A 19,118-nucleotide genomic window follows, 5' to 3' on the forward strand; every position below is an offset into this window, starting at 1 on the left:
GCCCCCTGCTGCAGAGTAGAGGGGGGAGAAGAGAACAAAAAAAAATCCTGCGGTTTTAAGGGGCACGGGCCCTTTAAAAGCGCAGGCACAGTGTATGCAGGGACGCGCGCACGCAGCGTTCATTACCTGAACCACCGCGGCGCACGTCCCAGTGAAGCAGCTGAAGCTGCGTGTCTCCCTTCGCCGGCCGGCGTATGACGTCATCGTCATGCGCCTGCTGTGAAGGAGGCGCGCAACTCAGGAGAAGGAGGACACCGCACAGGATCACAGGAAGGTAAGAGGTGTGTGTGTGTGTGTGTAATGGTCTGGACACACAAGGCGGGGGCCAGCAGGACACACAAGGGGGGGGCCCAGCTGGACAGACCCACAAGGGGGGGGCCCAGCTGGACAGACACACAAGGGGGGGCCCAGCTGGACAGACACACAAGGGGGGGCCAAGTTGGACAGACACACAAGGGGGGGCCCAGCTGGCCAGACACACAAGGGGGGGCCAAGTTGGACAGACACACAAGGGGGGGGCCCAGCTGGACAGACACACAAGGGGGGGCCCAGCTGGACAGACACACAAGGGGGGGCCCAGCTGGACAGACACACAAGGGGGGCCCAGCTGGACAGACACACAAGGGGGGGCCCAGCTGGACAGACACACAAGGGGGGGCCCAGCTGGACAGACACACAAGGGGGGCCCAGCTGGACAGACACACAAGGGGGGGCCCAGCTGGACAGACACACAAGGGGGGGCCCAGCTGGACAGACACACAAGGGGGGCCCAGCTGGACAGACACACAAGGGGGGCCCAGCTGGACAGACACACAAGGGGGGGCCCAGCTGGACAGACACACAAGGGGGGCTCAGCTGGACAGACACACAAGGGGGGGCCCAGCTGGACGGACACACAAGGGGGGCCCAGCTGGATGGACACACAAGGGGGGGAACCCTGGCTGGACACGCAAGGGGGGGGGCCCTGGCTGGACACGCAAGGGGGGGAGCCTTGGCTGGACACGCAAGGGGGGGGCCCTGGCTGGACACGCAAGGGGGGGAGCCTTGGCTGGACACGCAAGGGGGGAGCCCTGGCTGGACACGCAAGGGAGGGGAGCCCTGGCTGGACACACAAGGGGGAGCCCTGGCAGGACACACAAGGGGGAACCAAGGTGGACCCAGGCAAAGGGGGGTGGGCAGGATGGGTATATGGGGGGCAGGCTGGACACATGGAGGCCAGGATGGATATATGGGGGGCAGGATGGATATATGAGGGGGGCAGGATGGATATATGGGGGGGCAAGATGGATATATGGAGGCCAGGATGGATATATGGGGGGGGGGCAAGCTGGACTTATGGAGGCCAGGATGGATATATGGGGGAGGGGGGGCAGGATGAACACATGGAGGCCAGGATGGATATATGGGGGAGGGGGGGCAGGCTGAACACATGGAGGCCAGGATGGATATATGGGGGGGGACAGGCTGGACACATGGGGGGCTAGGATGAATATGTGGGGGGGGCGGGCTCGATACACTTGGGCTAGCATAAATATATGGAGGGGCACGCTGGATATATGGGGGGTGTCAGGATGGATATATGCAGGGGGTAAGGGCAGTATGGATATATGAGGGGAGAGGCTGGACACATGGAGGCCAGGATGAATATGTAGAGGGCAGGCTGGACACATGGAGGATATATGGGGGGGACATATGGGGGCGCAGGCTGGAAACATGGAGGCAAGGATGGATATGTGGGGGGGCAGACTGGCACATGGGGGGGCTAGGATGGGTATATGGGAGGGGGCAGGCTCGATACACATGTGCTAGGATAAATATATGGAAGGGTCACACTAGACAAATGGTGGCCAGAAGGGACATATGGGGGTGCCTGGCTAGACAAGGGACTTAATTACTGTTTGGGAGCCAGATTGAGGAACATACTTTATTAGTTTATGGTGACCAGTGGGGAACATTATTACTTTAGATTCCAATTATTATTACATTATTACTTCTGTAATATAATTTACTTTTTAGGAAATTGTTTTCCATGGGATGGGACAAAAGAGAGGTCCTGTTACTGTGCAGGACGGCACTATGTTGCTTTTTTTCTTCAACTGGTGTAGTGTAGAGGTCGGGGGGGGGGAAAGTGGGAATATTCTCTAGAAGAGATCAGTTATTAATAACTGTGTGTTATTTTCTGCAGAGATGATTCCTGGCTGGAAGAAGTGATGGCTGTCTGTGCCAGATGAAGAAGAAAAGCGAAGATGAAGGACTTCACCTAGAGACATCACTGGTGAGTCAGTGTATTACATGTACACTTACACTACACACGTGGTCAAAATTGTTGGTACTCCTCGTTTAATGAAAGAAAAACCCACAATGGTCACAGAAATAACTTCAATCTGATAAATTACAAATTTTTGAAAATGAAGAGATGAAGTTCAGACATTGATTTTCTGCTTCCACAGAATTTAAAAAAAAATTAACCTCATGAAATTGGCCTGGACAGAAATGATGGTTCTTCTTCTTAACTTAATATTTTGTTGAACCTTTTGAGGCAATCACTGCAATCAAACGATTCCTGTAACTGTCAATGAGACTTCTGCGCCTCTCGACAGGTATTTTGGCCAACTCCTCATGAGCAAACTGCTCCAGTTGTCTCGTGTTTGAAGGTTGCCTTTTCCAGAATGTTTCAGCTCTTTCCAAAGATGCTCCATAGGATTTAGGTCAGGGCTCATAGAAGCCACTTCAGAATAGTCCAATGTTTTCCTCTTAGCCATTCTTGGGTGTTTTTAGCTGTGTGTGTTTTGGGTCATTATCCTGTTGCTAGACCTGCGACTGAGACCAAGCTTTCCTGACACTGGGCAGCACATTTCTCTCTAGAATCCCTTGATAGTCTTGAGATTTCATTGTACCCTGCACAGATTCAAGACACCCTGTGCCAGGTGCAGCAAAGCAGCCCTAGAACATAACAGAGCCTCCACCATGTTTCACAGTAGGGACAGTGTTCTTTTCTTGATATGCTTCATTTTTCCATCTGTGAACATAGAGCTGATGTGCCTTGCCAAAAACTTCAATTTTTGTCTCATCTGTCCATAGTACATTCTCCCAGAAGCTTTGTGGCTTGTCAACATGTAGTTTGGCAAATTCCAGTCTGGCTTTTTTACTATTTTTTTTTTCAACAATGGTGTTCTCCTTGGTCGTCTTACATGAAGTTCACTTTGGATCAAACAACGGTGGATAGTACGATCTGACACTGATGTTCCTTGAGCTTGAAGTTCACCTTTAATCTCTTTAGAAGTTATTCTGGGCTCTTTTGTTACCATTCATATTATCCGTCTCTTTGATTTGTCATCAATTTTCCTCCTGCACCCACATCCAGGGAGGTTGGCTACAGTCCCATGGATCTTAAATTTCTGAATAATATGTGCACCTGTAGTCACAGAAACATCAAGCTGCTTGGAGATGGTCTTATAACCTTTACCTTTTAACATGCTTTTCTATAATTTTCTTTCTAATCTCCTGAGACAGCTCTTTCCTTTGCTTCTTCTGGTCCATGTTGAGTGTGGTACACACCATGTCACCAAACAACACAGTGAGTATCTGTAGCCCTATATACAAGCACAGTGAGTATCTGTAGCCCTATATACAAGCACAGTGAGTATCTGTAACCCTATATACAGGCACAGTGAATATCTGTAACCCTATATACAGGCACAGTGAGTATCTGTAACCCTATATACAGGCACAGTGAGTATCTGTAACCCTATATACAGGCACAGTGAGTATCTGTAGCCCTATATACAGGCACAGTGAGTATCTGCAGCCCTATATATAGCACAGTGAGTATCTGTAGCCCTATATACAGGCCCACTGACTGATTACAAGATTGTAGACACCTGTGATGCTAATTAGTGGACACAACTTTATTTAACATGTCCCTTTTGTCACATTATTTTCAGGGGTACCATCATTTCTGTCCAGGCCGATTTCATGAGTTAAATTTTTTTTTTAAATTCAGTGGAAGCAGAAAAGCAATGTCTGACTTTCATTTGTTCATTTTCATAGATTTTTAATTTATTATTACTTTTGTCAGATTCAAGTTATTTCTGTGACCATTGTGGGTTTTTCTTTCATTAAACGAGGGGTACCAACAATTCTGACCACGTGTGTATATAGTATATACAGAACTCCTGTGTATGTCACTGGTGATCACTATATTATGTATACACTATATACAGAGCTTCTGTGTATAATGTCACTTGTGACCACTGTATTACCTTTGCACTATATACAGAGCTCCAGTGTATAATGTCACTGGTGATCACTGTATTACCTGTACACTGACACTATATACAGAGCTCCTGTGTATAATGTCACTGGTGATCCCTGTATTACCTGTACACTATACACTATATACAGAGCTCCTGTGTATAATGTCACTGGTGACCACTGTATTACCTGTACACTATATACAGAGCTCCTGTGTATAATGTCACTGGTGACCACTGTATTATCTGTACACTATATACAGAGCTCCTGTGTATAATGTCACTGGTGACCACTGTATTACCTGTGCAATATATACAGAGCTCCTGTGTATAATGTCACTGGTGACCACTGTATTACCTGTGCACTATACACTATGTACAGAGCTCCTGTGTATAATGTCACTGGTGACCACTGTATTACCTGTACACTATATACAGAGCTCCTGTGTATAATGTCACTGGTGACTACTGTAATACCTGTACACTAAATACAGAGCTCCAGTGTATAATGTCACTGGTGATCACTGTATTACCTGTACACTGACACTCTATACTGAGCTCCAGTGTATAATGTCACTGGTGGTCACTGTATTACCTGTACACTGTACACTATATACAGAGCTCCTGTGTATAATGTCACTGGTGATCCCTGTATTACCTGTACACTGACACTATATACAGAGCTCCTGTGTATAATGTCACTGGTGATCCCTGTATTACCTGTACACTGACACTATATACAGAGCTCCTGTGTATAATGTCACTGGTGGTAATAACAGTGTTGTTAGTATTGTGGTTTGTATTCATGATCAGTATTGTAGTATTTGGTCACTTTGGGGTGGTAATATGTGGTCTGTTCATGGTGTGGCCGTATTTGTTCCTTGTATGTAGTATTATTCGGTCACTATGTGGTGGTAATATGTGATCTAGTCATGGTGTGGCGATATTTGTCTCTTTTGTATGTGGTATTATTGGTGTTGATATAGTGGACTGTGTTGTGTATGGCAGTCATTTTGTTCTTGCTGATATTAACTAGGAAAATATTTTTTTCCATTAGGCCACAGCCCCACCATCAGTATTCGGTCAGTATTTTTTCTCAGGAGTAGCTGCCAAAACCAGGAGTGGGTGATAAATACAGAATTGGTGACTTGTTTCTATTATACCTTTTCTCTGATTGTTCCTCACCTGGTTTTGGCTCCCACTCCTGAGAAAAAATACTGACCAAATACTGATAGTGGGGCCGCAGCCTTAGAGATTAAATACTTGGACCAGAGCGGCAGAGATGCACTTACAGGGGTTCTCTGGTGAAAACAAGTAATCTTCTCTCCACAGGATCAGTGATGATATTGATTGGTGGGGGTCTGACTGCTGGGACACAATCGGCAGAATGTGGAGCTTTTCTCCCCATTAGACTGGAGCGGCATGTGAGATGCGACCACTCATCCAGTCATTCCCTCAGTGACTGTGAGCGCTGCTCTTTTTTGGAAGCTGCATTTTAAAATGGGGATAAGTGTCCTGTCAGGGATGAAACTTCCCCATTCTTCTGATAGGCGCGTTTTCCAATGTTTGGACCCAAACGATCAATAAGTGATCACCGATCCTGTGGATCCCATGGATCGGTGATAACTTGTTTTAACCAAAGAAGCCCTTTAATGCAAACTACCGTAATTGTACATCCCAGTTATAGTGGTGCACAGTAGATGTGCAGGAGCCGCCAGTCAATGCTCCACTATAACAGGGATAGCGGATAACAGATATTTGCATATGGCTGTAGGTGGGCCCCTAGAGTCAGTTCTCCCTGTGGGCCCCAGACACCCCAGTCCGACCCTGGTAGTATAACTCCCCACGGGAGGAGTATAGCCTCAGGGCAGTAAATAGGGATGTCGGTGGTGATGGTGTGTGGGAGAAGCAGTAACCACACGGAGTCTGTCATGCAATTCAGGGTCTTTACTGTTGGCGGTATTAAGGGACCCGTCCGGAATACAGGTTAACAATGGAGGCCTGGTCAGTCTGAGAGCAACTGGGATATCCCGCTGGTCAGGGGGAGTTTGTAGGCCTACCGTGCTGACTTCACTCTTTCTTGGCTATCCCGCTGTAGTGTGGTGGTAGCCCACGACTCTGAGTGTACCGTGTTGTTCTCGCCTGTATGACTGGCGACTCGGGCCTTCCATACTTCTCACCCCTCTGGGGCAGTAGTGGTCCCTCTCATGTGGCTGAGCCTCTGAGCTTCCTCGGGCCAGAGGACTTGAAGTCCCCTGAGTGGTGGTTTTCTGCTGCTGGGCATATAACCCTTACAGCCTCGGACTCCAGTGTCCGGCTTTGTAAGTATCTAGCCAGGATGAGCTCTGCTAGCTCCCCTCCTGGCCTCGTGTTCCTCCTCTGCCTACAGGGACTCCTCAGCCTGCTGCTGACCTGTCCCTATCTACAACTTCACTGGAACCTTGTCTGGAACTTGTCTCTCTAACCCCGCCCCAGATCCAGTATATAAAGGGCAAATTTCTCATATCCCTGGACTGAGGCAGGAGGTTCTGCATGCTAATTGTCCCCAACCAGGGAACCTCCCACCTGCTCTCAGACATGACATTGCTGCCACTGTGGCGACCAGACCTGGGGTGCCACATTCCCCCCTAGTGAAATTTAGTACTCCGGGACTAAACACATTTTGCAAAAACACAACAGGTAACAACAATACAATAACATATATACAAGAAGTTTAGTCTTTTTAGGTCACGGCGCTCCCGTAACCAGGTTTCCTTGTCACCCAAGATGCACTTTGAGGGACCCGTCCCAAACCCTCCACGTAGGCCCTGGGGTGGCTACAGGGCTTTGATTATCCGGAGCTGGACCACGTCTTCAGCCACCTCCACGAGTTTTGTGTTCTGTGGTCTTCAAAAGAGGGCACCTTACCAACTATGTACAAGGTACAGTTCCGGCTATTCATTGTCCATGACCTGTTAGTCCATTGAACTAGAAAAACACAATTAGTAACCAGGTAACACAGACATTAAACATTTTCAACTTTTGCATCTATACAGGTAAATACTACATATTAGATTCTCCAGCGAGCGGGTACCTGCCCTTTAGTGCTCCTGTTGGACCTACGTAACCCACTGTCTGGTGGTACTCTATTCGTGTCCCCAGTTTCCACCCCCTGTGTACTGGGTGTGCTCGTGTCTGCACTAGAGGTGTTTGCAGATGTTACGGGTAGGTTGGGCAGCTTTCTGCGTACTCTTTGGCTCACCACGGGCATGGCAGGTTCACTACCAGCAGAGGTTGATTCTCCTGAGCTGCTGGTATGTACTCTTCTGCCTCCGGGGCCACTTGCTCTTCCAACACTACTTGCTCTTCTGCAGGCCCTTGAGGGGCTGGCTGGAGAAAGGTAAGGACGGGTACCACTATAGCGTTGTTGATTTGTGTCCAGGAACAGGGAAATTCCCCGAGCACTGTACTGACCATTTCTTCCCTTTCCTCTGCGGGTTGAGGGCTATCTTGGTCTTCATCAGCGCTTTGCAACTGCTCGGGACACTTCTTCAGGTGGTCTCTGGAGACAGTTGCTGTGGTCTCTCCTCCATCCTTACTGATAACACATACCTTTGGGTTTTCATAGCTCGAGGGCAGTACGGTGTACGGGTCTTTCTCCCACTGGTCATCCAACTTGTGGAGCCGTCTCTTCCTCTTCAAGACCTGCTCTCCCAGGTGCCAGGGGAGCAGCAGGAGCATGCTGGTTGTAATTCCTCTCTTGCCTCTCTCTTGCTTGAGACACTCTTCGCTCCACACTCTCCTGTACTTTCCAGTACTGCTGCTGTCGTTCTGTGCCCCAGTCTGCTTCTGGTGAGGTGTCCTCGGGTGTCAGGACTCCCATCTCCAGGTCAATTGGCAGCTTACCAGGTCTTGCTCTCATTAGGTAAGCTGGGGTGCAGTTGGTAGAATTTACTGGGATATGGTTATACAAGTCCACCAGATCCGTCAGTTTCTCAGGCCACAGGCTGCGTTCCTCCAGGGGCAATGTTTTGAGCAGATCTATTACTGCCAGGTTCATTTTCTCACACATCCCGTTGGTTTGGGGGTGGTAAGGCGTTGTCCTTACCTTCTTGCAGCCATACAGGTTGCAGAATTCCTGGAAGACTTCAGCCTCGAACGCTGGACCTTGATCAGTCAACACTTGCTCTGGATACCCGTGTGGGCGGCAGAAATGCTGCTGAAAGGCTCTGGCGGCTGTCTGAGCTGTTAAGTCTTTGACAGGGACCACCACTAGGAACCGGGAGTAGTGATCTACGATTGTGAGGGCGTAGACATATCCCGATCTGCTTGGAGACAGCTTTATGTGGTCCAGGGCCACCAGCTCAAGGAGCTGCTTTGTGATGATGGGCCGCAGGGGAGTCTTCTGGCTGGCGCGGTCCTTCCTTCTTAGGTTGCACGGGCCACAGTCTCTGCACCATCTCTCTATAGCCCCTCTCATGCCTACCCAGAAGAACTGCTCATGCAACAGGAACTCCAGCTTCTTCCATCCAAAGTGCCCTGCTACGTCATGATATGCTTCTAGGACCATAGCCGCATCCCGCCTTGGGACCACTACCTGCCAGGTCAGCTCGTGTGTTCGAGAGTTGACGGTTCTGTGGCACAGCCTCGCCTCGTAGAGAAACAGCTTGCTCCTCTCCTTCCACAGCTGTTTGGTCTCTTCTGGAGCATCCGGATCAAGGTGGGCATCAGCCTGGGTCAACATTTCTTTTACCAGGCGGACTGCGGGGTCACTATCTTGTGTCTCTGCCCAGCCGTGGTGGGGTAAGGGATTGAACGTAGCGGTGGCAGAGCACCTCTCCTTTATGCAGTGGGAACACTGGGTGATCCCATGACGGTGGAATGCAGGGAGTTCAATTTCTTCCAGTTCTTTTGGATCCTCTCCCCTGTCCTGCAAGTGAGGCATTCTGGATAATGCATCTGCATTGGCATTTGCGCACCCTGTCCGGTATTTGATGGTAAATTCAGAATTGGACAGCCGGGCCATCCATCTCTGCTCTAGGGCACCAAGTCTTGCAGTGTCCAGGTGTGTCAATGGGTTGTTGTCCGTGTATACAGTGAACTTAGAAGAAGCCAGGTAATGCTTGAAGAGTTCGGTGACCGCCCACACCACTGCCAGGAATTCTAGCTTGAAGAAGCTATAATTCTCAGGGTTTCTCTCTGTGGGTCTCAGCTTTCTGCAAGCATAAGCAATTACCCGTTCTCCGCCCTGCTGGATCTGGGACAGTACAACTCCTAGCCCCACGTTACTGGCGTCGGTGTGGAGGATAAAAGGCTGTCCGTAATCAGGGTAGGCCAGGATCTCATCCCCCATGAGGGCCATCTTCAGCTGGCGGAAAGACTCCTCCTCCAGCTTGTCCCACTTAAAGGGCGGCTTCTGACTTTTAGTCTTTGACTGACCAAACAGGAGGTCCTGCATAGGGGCTGCCATTTTGGTGAACCCGGAGATGAATCTTCGGTAGTAGCCTACCAACCCGAGGAACTGCCGCATTTCCTTTATGCTGGAAGGTCTTGGCCAGTCCTTAATCACCGTGATCTTGTCAGGGTCTGGGGCTACTCCGTCAGCACTCACCACGTGTCCCAGGTACTGTACTTTTGGCTTCAGTAAATGACACTTGGAGGGCTTTACCTTTAGGCCGAAGCCTGCCAGGGCATCGAACACCTCTGCCAGGTGTTTTTAGATGGTCCTCATAGGTCTTGGAATACACGATGACATCGTCCAGGTAGAGTAGGACCGTCTCGAAATTTCTGTGCCCCAGACAGCACTCCATCAGCCTCTGGAAGGTCCCTGGTGCGTTGCAGAGTCCGAATGGCATACAGTTGAATTCACTGAGACCCATCGGGGGGGTGAAGGCGGTCTTCTCCTTGTCTGACTCTGCTACAGGAACCTGCCAGTACCAGCTAGTGAGATCCAAAGTAGAGAAGAAGTTAGCAGATTTTAATGCAGCCAAAGACTCCTCTATCCTAGGTAACGGGTACGCATCTTTGTGTGTTATTCTGTTGACCTTTCTATAATCTACACACATCCTCATCGTGCCATCTTTCTTTTTTACAAGAACTAGAGGAGCTGCGCAGGGGCTACAGCTATCCCTGATCACCCCAGCCTCCTTCATTTCCCGTAACATACCCTTGGCATTCTGATAGTGTGCAGGGGGTACAGGCTGGTATCTCTCTTTTATGGGTGGATGGTCTCCTGTGGGGATTTGGTGTTCTACCCCCTTTACTTGCCCAAAGTCTAGCGGTGTTTGCTAAAGACTCTTTCGTACTCCTGCACCACCCGGTAGACTCCCTGTTTTTGGTGTGAGGGAGTGGAGTCGGTGCTCATATGCAGTTTCTGACACCAGTCCTCCATTTGTTTCTTGGAGCCGTTACCCTCCTCTGGTTGAGATGGAGGCAAGGGTTCCACGGCCTTTACAGAGTTCTGGTTAACGGTGAACAATTTGGCTAGAGTGGCAAACTGGGGCAAGTATACTTCTCTTTCCCCAATGTTTAGGATGCAGACGGGTACTCTCCCATGGCGTACATCGACCACCCCCCATGCTGTCAAAATGGTGGGCCTACTGTCCGAGTAAACGGGTTCTACCATAGCTTGGTAGTCTCTACCTCTTAACCCGATTGCAGTCCGGCACCAGATCATCATTTCACTTTTTGGGGGCATGGCGATAGGGAACGGGTCACTCATCCTAACGCTACCAATCTCACCACCAGACAGTTCTACCTGTTGCCGCTTCATCAGAGCTCTGATCTCTTTTTGCAAGACACGCTGCTGGCAGGAGATGGCATTCATTGCAACCTGCTGTAATATAGCAATTATCTCTGAAAGACCATTTTCAATAACGTTAGTACCCAAGGTTATTTTTGGGTGACTTTCACGACAGTCAATGTCCACAATAATCAGTCCTTGCGCCGGCAGTTCAACTTTACCAATTTTGATGGTCACCTCCTTGAACCCCACCTGCGGCACGGGCTGACCATTACTGGCGATGATACTCAAGTCATTATCTGAGTAGCGGGTAATATCCGTGTCATTCCAGTACCGCTTGAAAAGTACATAGGGGATGGTGGTTACCTGTGACCCGGTGTCCAACAGTGCACTCATGGGAATGCCATCCAATACCACAGGCAAGACCGGTCGTCCCCCCACAAACTTGTCACGCCAGTTTGACGGGCCTGATGAATCTTATGCCTGGGGAGTTGGCCCTCTGCCCCAGGTTGGGCTCGTTTAAATTACAGTACCTCGCAATATGTCCTGGCTGGCTGCAGCGGCGGCAGATGGGTTGTCCATCCTGGTCGTAGCGATCCGTTGGCTTCCCTCTGGACGGTGGGATCCTCTTCTGTCGGCGCCACGGGACATCCTCCGGACTGGTAGCCAGCTGGATCTTTCCTGGAGAGGATACCTGTAACGACTGCACAGTCCTGGTTAGTGCTGCAACGCTTTTGGTCAGTTCTTGGACCTGATGGTGCAGGTCTGTAGACGGGGTACTATTCATAGTCTGTGCATTGGCTCCTGCAGGTTCTGTAGACTGGGGCGCCGCCTCCTGGTAATAAGTGATAGCAGGGCACCTGGAGGCCGCAACACCACCGGGTGCGGGTTCTCGGAGTACCCGGATTGCTCTGTCCTTAAACTGTGCAAAGTCTAACTCAGGGTTCTGCAGGGCCATCAGGCGTAACTGGGTTTGGTGGGCGCTGGACAGCAGACCCTCAATGAATTGTTCAGTCAGCAGTTTATCTGCATTCCTCACACTGTCAGGGTCTGCCTGCTTAATGGCTCTAAGGGCCTCTTGCAAATTCAAAGCATAGTCTCTTATACTGTCTTGGGCCCGCTGCTTGCACCCATAAAATCTCATTTTGATCTCTGCTGAGGTGCGGGTATCAAAAGTGTCCTTTAGACGGGCTAAAATCTCCTTCACGGTCTCCTTGTCCCTGACTGACCAGGACTTTACTTCTCGTTGGGCCGCGCCAGTTAACTGGCCTATCAGTATGCTCACTTTTTGTTCCTCCGTCAGGGGGTATACTTTGAATAGGCTATACAGTCTCTCTTAAAAGTTGCTCAGGGTATGCGACTCCCCTGAGTACTGGGGCAACCAGGCCGCTCCAGGGATGTAAGGCATCGTGAACGGCATTACTGCGGCAGCGGCCGCGCTGGCGGTGACAGTTCCCTCTGCTTCCGACATCTTCTTCCCCCCTAGTCAACCGTGGCCTACCTTCTGTCGCTTTTCTTCTGTAGGCCGCAGCACCGCAGGCGACCGTCGGGGTTGAGGATCTAGCGTCGAATCCTTGTGACGTCAGCGTCCGCTCGTCTCCTTTCAGGACCTTGCGCAGCGTCCGTGCGTAAGGCGGAGCTCCAGTTCTCGCGCGCTTTCGTCGTCCATGCCCCTCTTCTTCCAGCGCGGCGTCCCAGAAATGGCGCCCGATGGCGGGAAAATGGCTGCAGATGGCGGGAAACGGCTGCGGATGGCGGGGAAACTCCACGAAGTTAAGTATTACAGTCTTTCTTCAGGCACGCAGTACCCGTTGGTGGCGGGCACGAGATCCTGCCGACTACGCAAAAAAGTTGACGCGCCCCCTGGGCCGTGTGTGTGTGGGGATACCCGGAACCAGACCTGTTGTGGATGCTGGGGGTTGTAGTCCTTGCGTGGTGGGGACCCGGTCCCGTGGCTCAGGGTGGTCAACCCAAATTGCGGTCTATTTATAGGGTTTTGTGATTAAATGTCCGACTACGCCACCCGTGGATTGCGGTCAGAGTGAACCGCCACTGCAGGGCAGACCGCTGAGGCTGGTGTTGTGGGTGCAGCAGAGGGTAGTATAACTCCCCACGGGAGGAGTATAGCCTCAGGGCAGTAAATAGGGATGTTGGTGGTGATGGTACGCGGGAGCAACAGTAACCACACGGAGTCTGTCATGCAATTCAGGGTCTTTACTGTTGGCGGTATTAAGGGACCCGTCCGGAATACAGGTTAACAATGGAGACCTGGTCAGTCTGAGAGCAACTGGGAAATCCCGCTGGTCAGGGGGAGTTTGTAGGCCTACCGTGCTGACTTCACTCTTTCTGGGCTATCCCGCTGTAGTGTGGTGGTAGCCCACGACTCTGAGTGTACCGTGTTGTTGTCGCCTGTATGACTGGCGACTCGGGCCTTCCGTACCTCTCACCCCTCCGGGGCAGTAGTGGTCCCTCTCATGTGGCTGAGCCTCTGGGCTTCCTTGGGCCAGAGGACTTGAAGTCCCCTGCGTGGTGGTTTTCTACTGCTGGGCTTATAACCCTCACAGCCTCGGACTCCAGTGTCCGGCTTTGTAAGTATCTAGCCAGGATGAGCTCTGCTAGCTCCCCTCCTGGCCTCGTGTTCCTCCTCTGCCTAAAGGGACTCCTCAGCCTGCTGCTGACCTGTCCCTATCTGCAACTTCACTGGAACCTTGTCTGGAACTTGTCTCTCTAACCCCGCCCCAGATCCAGTTTATAAAGGGCAGATTTCTCCCCTCCCTGGACTGAGGCAGGAGGTGCTGCATGCTAATTGTCCCCAGCCAGGGAACCTCCCACCTGCTCTCAGACATTACATTGCTGCCACTGTGGCGACCAGACCTGGGGTGCCACACAGACGTCGGCACTTGATGGGAGCGCATGACAATGACGTCACACGCTCCTGTCGCACACCGAGTCCTGCTGGCTTCACAAGAAGACTCGCACTGCATGAGAGTGAAGGAGTGGTGAGTATTTATTTATTTAAAAAAAAAATCATTGGTGGTCATGTCATCTACACCTCAAAAACATCTCAAGAATCAGGACTTTTCTCACCTTTGACTCGGCAAAAACTCTTACTGTAGCTCTTATTCATTCTCATCTGGACTATTGCAACTCTCTACTAATCGATCTCCCTCTTACTCAACTCTCCCCTCTCCAATCCGTCCTTAACGCAGCAGCCAGGATCATATTCTTCGCCAACCGCTACACCGATGCCTCTTCCCTGTGCCAGTCATTGCATTGGTTGACCATCCAATATAGAGTTCAATTTAAACTTATCACGCTTACCCACAAAGCGCTCCATGCTTCAGTACCCCCCTACATCTCCTCCCTTGTCTCAGTCTACCACCCTACATGTGCCCTACGTTCTGCCAATGACTTAAATCTAAAATCCTCCATTATCCGAACTTCCCACTCCCGTCTCCAAGATTTCTCGCATGCTGCACCAATTCTTTGGAATGCTCTACCTAGGACAGTTCGATTATTTCCCAATACCCACAGTTTCAAGCGGACCCTAAAAACCCATTTCTTTAGACTGGCATATCGCCTCCACACACTATCTGTCCGTCTCAGTTTTCCCCCATATTAAAATCTTCAATTTCAGGTTCATACCAACCATACACTTAATAGCCTCGTTCAGGACTGTACACATACTGGCTGGCGACCAGTCCATGTATTATTATTTATCCTATTTAGTATATCAAGGCTGCATTATACAATATATGTACATTCTACCTTTTGTGTCTCCCCCATTTCCTCATAGACTGTAAGCTTGCAAGCAGGGCCCTCACTCCTTTTGATATGAGATATGCTTATTCTGTATTGTCTGTATAAGTCCCCCCTAAAATTTGTAAAGTGCTGCGGAATATGTTGGCGCTATATAAATAAAAATTATTATTATTATTATATTGGCCATACTAGTATGGATGTGTATGGAGGTGCATTACACTACTATGGATGTGTATAAGGTGCGTTATACTACTATGGGTGTGTATAAGGTGCGTTATATTACTATGGATGTCTATGGGGGTGCATTATACGATTATGGATGTCTATGGTGTGCACTATACTACTGTGGATGTCTATGGGTGCATTATACTAGTATGGATGTCTATGGGGTGCATTATACTAGTATGGATGTCTATGGGGTGCATTATACTAGTATGGATGTCTATGGGGTGCATTATACTATTATGGATGTCTATGGGGTGCATTATACTATTATGGATGTCTATGGGGTGCATTATACTACTATGGATGTCTATGGGGTGCATTATACTACTGTGGATGTCTATGTGGTGCATTATACTACTATGGATGTCTATGGGGTGCATTATACTACTATGGATGTCTATGGGGGTGACTTATACTACTATGGATGTCTATGGAGTGCATTATACTACTATGGATGTCTATGGGGTGCATTATTTTACTCTGGATGTCTATGGGGTGCCTTATACTATTAAGAATGTCTATAGGATGCATTATTCTACTGTGGATGTCTATGGGGTTCATTATACTATGAGCTGTGCAGCACATTATATGGAGGACTATTGGGATTGCGTTTATACTTCTATGGAGCCCCATGACTTCTACGTATGCCCCTGGTGACTATAATGGTTTATTTTCTTCAATACGTTAAAGAACAGCGGCAGAATGGAGGACATATATACCAGGATGGGGGATATATACCAGGATGGGGCCCAGGATAAGGGACATAAACCAGGATGGGCGATATATTTACCAGAATGGGGCCAGGAAGACGGACATATAAACCAGGATGGAGGATGCATATATAAAACTTATTCTGGATGGGGGTCCCCAGTCCAAATCTTCCATCGGGGCCCATCAGACTATAGTTACGCCACTGAGTATGCATATCACATACTTGCAGTCACATGTCCGCTCAGTCCCGCTGCCAGCACTGAAGAATCCTCATAGCGTGCGCTGCTTGCAATTTGAGAATCCACAAGTTTGCAGAGACGTAGAGTAGCTGCAGATTTTTGTGAAAAGCCTGGAAACCTCTTTAAGGCTGTGTGCCCACGATGCGTTTTTCAAGCGTTTATGCTGCGGAATTTCCGCAGCGTAAACGCTTGGGAAACGCTTGGTAAACCTTCCCCCATGGTCTCCAATGCAATTCTGCCCTTTCAATGCCCATGCTGCGGATTTTTCCGCAGCATTTATGCTGCGCTCAAAAATCCGCATCATGTCCAATAATTTTGCGGAAGCACTGCGCTTTCGCCGCCATTGACTTGCATTAGAACGCGCCAATTCCGCAAGACTGCATCTGTACTTGTGTAATTGGCGCGTTCTAATGTGCGGATGGTACCCGGGTGTGGAGGACAGGAGACTCTCCTCCACACTCAGGTACCATTAAAAGCTGTAAAAAAATAAAATAAAATAAAAAATAAAGATTATATTCACCTTCCGACAGCCCCCGGACTCCTTCCCTGTGCTTGCCGACAGATCGCGCAGGACTGAAGTACCTGCACTGACGTCACAGTCATGTGACGGCAGGTCTTTCAGTACAGCGTACCGCGATCTTTTGGCAGCCAGGAACGAGCGCAGCAAGACTTGGGGGCCATCAGTAGGTAAGTATAGGTTTATTTTTTTATTTTTAACCATTCTCTCGGGTCACACTATTTAAATCCATGCCGGTTGCATGGATTTATATAGTGTGACCTAGTTGTTAAGCACTTTCCAAGTGATGCTAAAATTGCTTGGAAAGCGCTTGACACCCGCATGCGGAAATGCAGTGAAGAACGCTTCATTTCCGCATATCCCTGGCATGAAAAACGCATGTACAATCCGCATGCGTTTTTTTCTGACAGGGAGATGCAGGAACGCTCAGGAAAAAATCCTGAGCATTTCTGCATCGTGGGCACATAGCCTAACTATTACAGTTATCACATGTATATCGCTATCATTGCGTTTGTCTGTTGAGAATGATATCGAATGATCACCTAGTTCTAAGCATTTCTTCTTCGATTGTTTTTCATCCATTATTATATATCATGTATGGAATTATGGAGGATTCACTACTAGCGGTATTGGAGTATTGTGTTGTCTCTTCATAAACCACTTAGTGCAACTCCAGACAATGTCCCTGTATCCCAGGCTTCACTAACAACTAGTTATAAAATAGTGGCGGCTTCCAAGCAGAAACTGCTAGAAGAAAAGACCAATCCCTTCTTTTAGCCACTTCACAGATTTTGAAGCCTGAAGCCGTTAAAAGAAGGGACAAAAGACGGATCATATGCTCAGCAAGTCATTTTGACTTTTCAGTACTTATGTTCATTCTTTTTGATGTTTGTACAACTTTTTTTTTACAAAAGACATTGATCATCTATCTACTAGTGTTGAGCGATACCTTCCGATATCGGGAAATATCGGATCGGATTGGATTGGACCGATACCCAAAAAGTATCGGATATCGCCGATTCCGATACCGGAAACCAATGCAAGTCAATGGAACAGAAATATCGGAATAAAAATAAACCCTTTCTTTCCTTGTAGGTTAATTCTACATGAAGGAAAACAACTAAGAATAATGTAGAATGTATTGACGGAGGTGGGGGAGACAATAAAGGCATAGAGGTTTAGCCCAATCAAATGGAATAGCTGGAATTAATATTTTTTTTAAGACGTTCTGAGTTACGGAAATATTGACTATGCTAAGTTTTTTTAGATTTTGTCAGATATTTATGTTTCACTACTTCCATGCTCTTCACCTTCTTTTTTACTTCTCCCACACTTTCTCCTTCATCATCCTCAGCATCAGCATCTTTTTCATCAACTTCTTCTTCACCTTCTTCATCTTCTTCACCTTCTTCGTATTATTCTTTTTTTTTTACATTCTTCATATTCTTCTTATTCAACTATTATTATTCTTCATATTCTACTTCTTCATCTTCTTCATATTCTTCCTCTTCATCATATTCTTATTTGTGACAGGCATTCCTGTAGTTATCTATAAAAGTTTGAACATTACACCTTTCGTTCTGCCCGTCACAAAAGATTTACAACAGGATTTGTCCGCGTTCAGTTTGGCCTGCAGCAGCAGGTCTTTTCCAGGGGCACCACGAGGAGGAACGGACTCGCCCCCATACACTGCTTAGTAATCTTCTGCTTATAATTTAGATAATATCTTTTGCTCTGGTTTTTAGTCTTGTGCTTAATGTTCTTTTGCTTTTTGTTCTGCTGCCTCTTACACTTCTGCTTCTTCGTCTTCAGGGTCCTCGTCTTCTTCGGGGTGGTCTTCAGGGTCCTCCTCGTCTTCTTCGGGGTGGTCCTCGTCGTCTTCGGGGTCCTCCTCGTCAGGGAGATCCAGAGTGATTACCAAGAACGATTTCAAAAAGCTTGAACTTGGAAATGTAGCAGAAGGTACAAGAAGGCTGAGGAACTGCCGAGAACCAGCTGATGGTACTGGAACCCGGATGGGTAGCAGAAGGTACAAGAGCCAATGGAACTACCGAGGACCAGCTGACGGTACTGGAACTTGGTTACTAAGCAGGAGGTACCTGTGCCAGAAAGCACTACCAAGGACCCGCAAACGTTGGTGGAACTTGGATACCGAGAAGGAGGCACCTAAGCCAAAGGCACTGACGAGAACCAGCTGACGGTACTGGAACCCGGATGGGTAGCAGAAGGTACCCATGTAAAAAAAAGTTGCAAGGCAGCGAGCCGGCCGCAGTTACCGAAACCCACAGTCCTACAGGGGGTGCTTGTCTTATTGGCACTATGGAACCAGCCTTCATTGCCAGATCCCGCAGCCCACATAGGAGTCACCTAAACTGCAGGCACCATAGAGTCGGCTAACCCGACCGCAACACGACATGACAACGCATTGGAGGCAAAGTGACGTTGACACTACCCGGAAACAGCTGGCGTGCTGGAACCAGGCTGGGCAGGAGGGAGTACCCGTGCCAAAGACACTGCCGAGAACCAGCTGACGGTACTGGAACCCGGATGGGTAGCAGAAGGTACAAGAGCCAATGGAACTACCGAGGACCAGCTGACGGTACTGGAACTCGGTTACTAAGCAGGAGGTACCTGTGCCAGAAAGAGGCTACAACACGAGCTGAAGAGGTGGTAGGTGGCGCTGTAGTTTG

The sequence above is a fragment of the Phyllobates terribilis genome, unplaced genomic scaffold (genome assembly GCF_046119375.1).
Source record: "Phyllobates terribilis strain yellow unplaced genomic scaffold, ASM4611937v1 Scaffold_12__6_contigs__length_324123572, whole genome shotgun sequence".
NCBI classification, from domain to species: Eukaryota; Metazoa; Chordata; class Amphibia; order Anura; family Dendrobatidae; genus Phyllobates; species Phyllobates terribilis.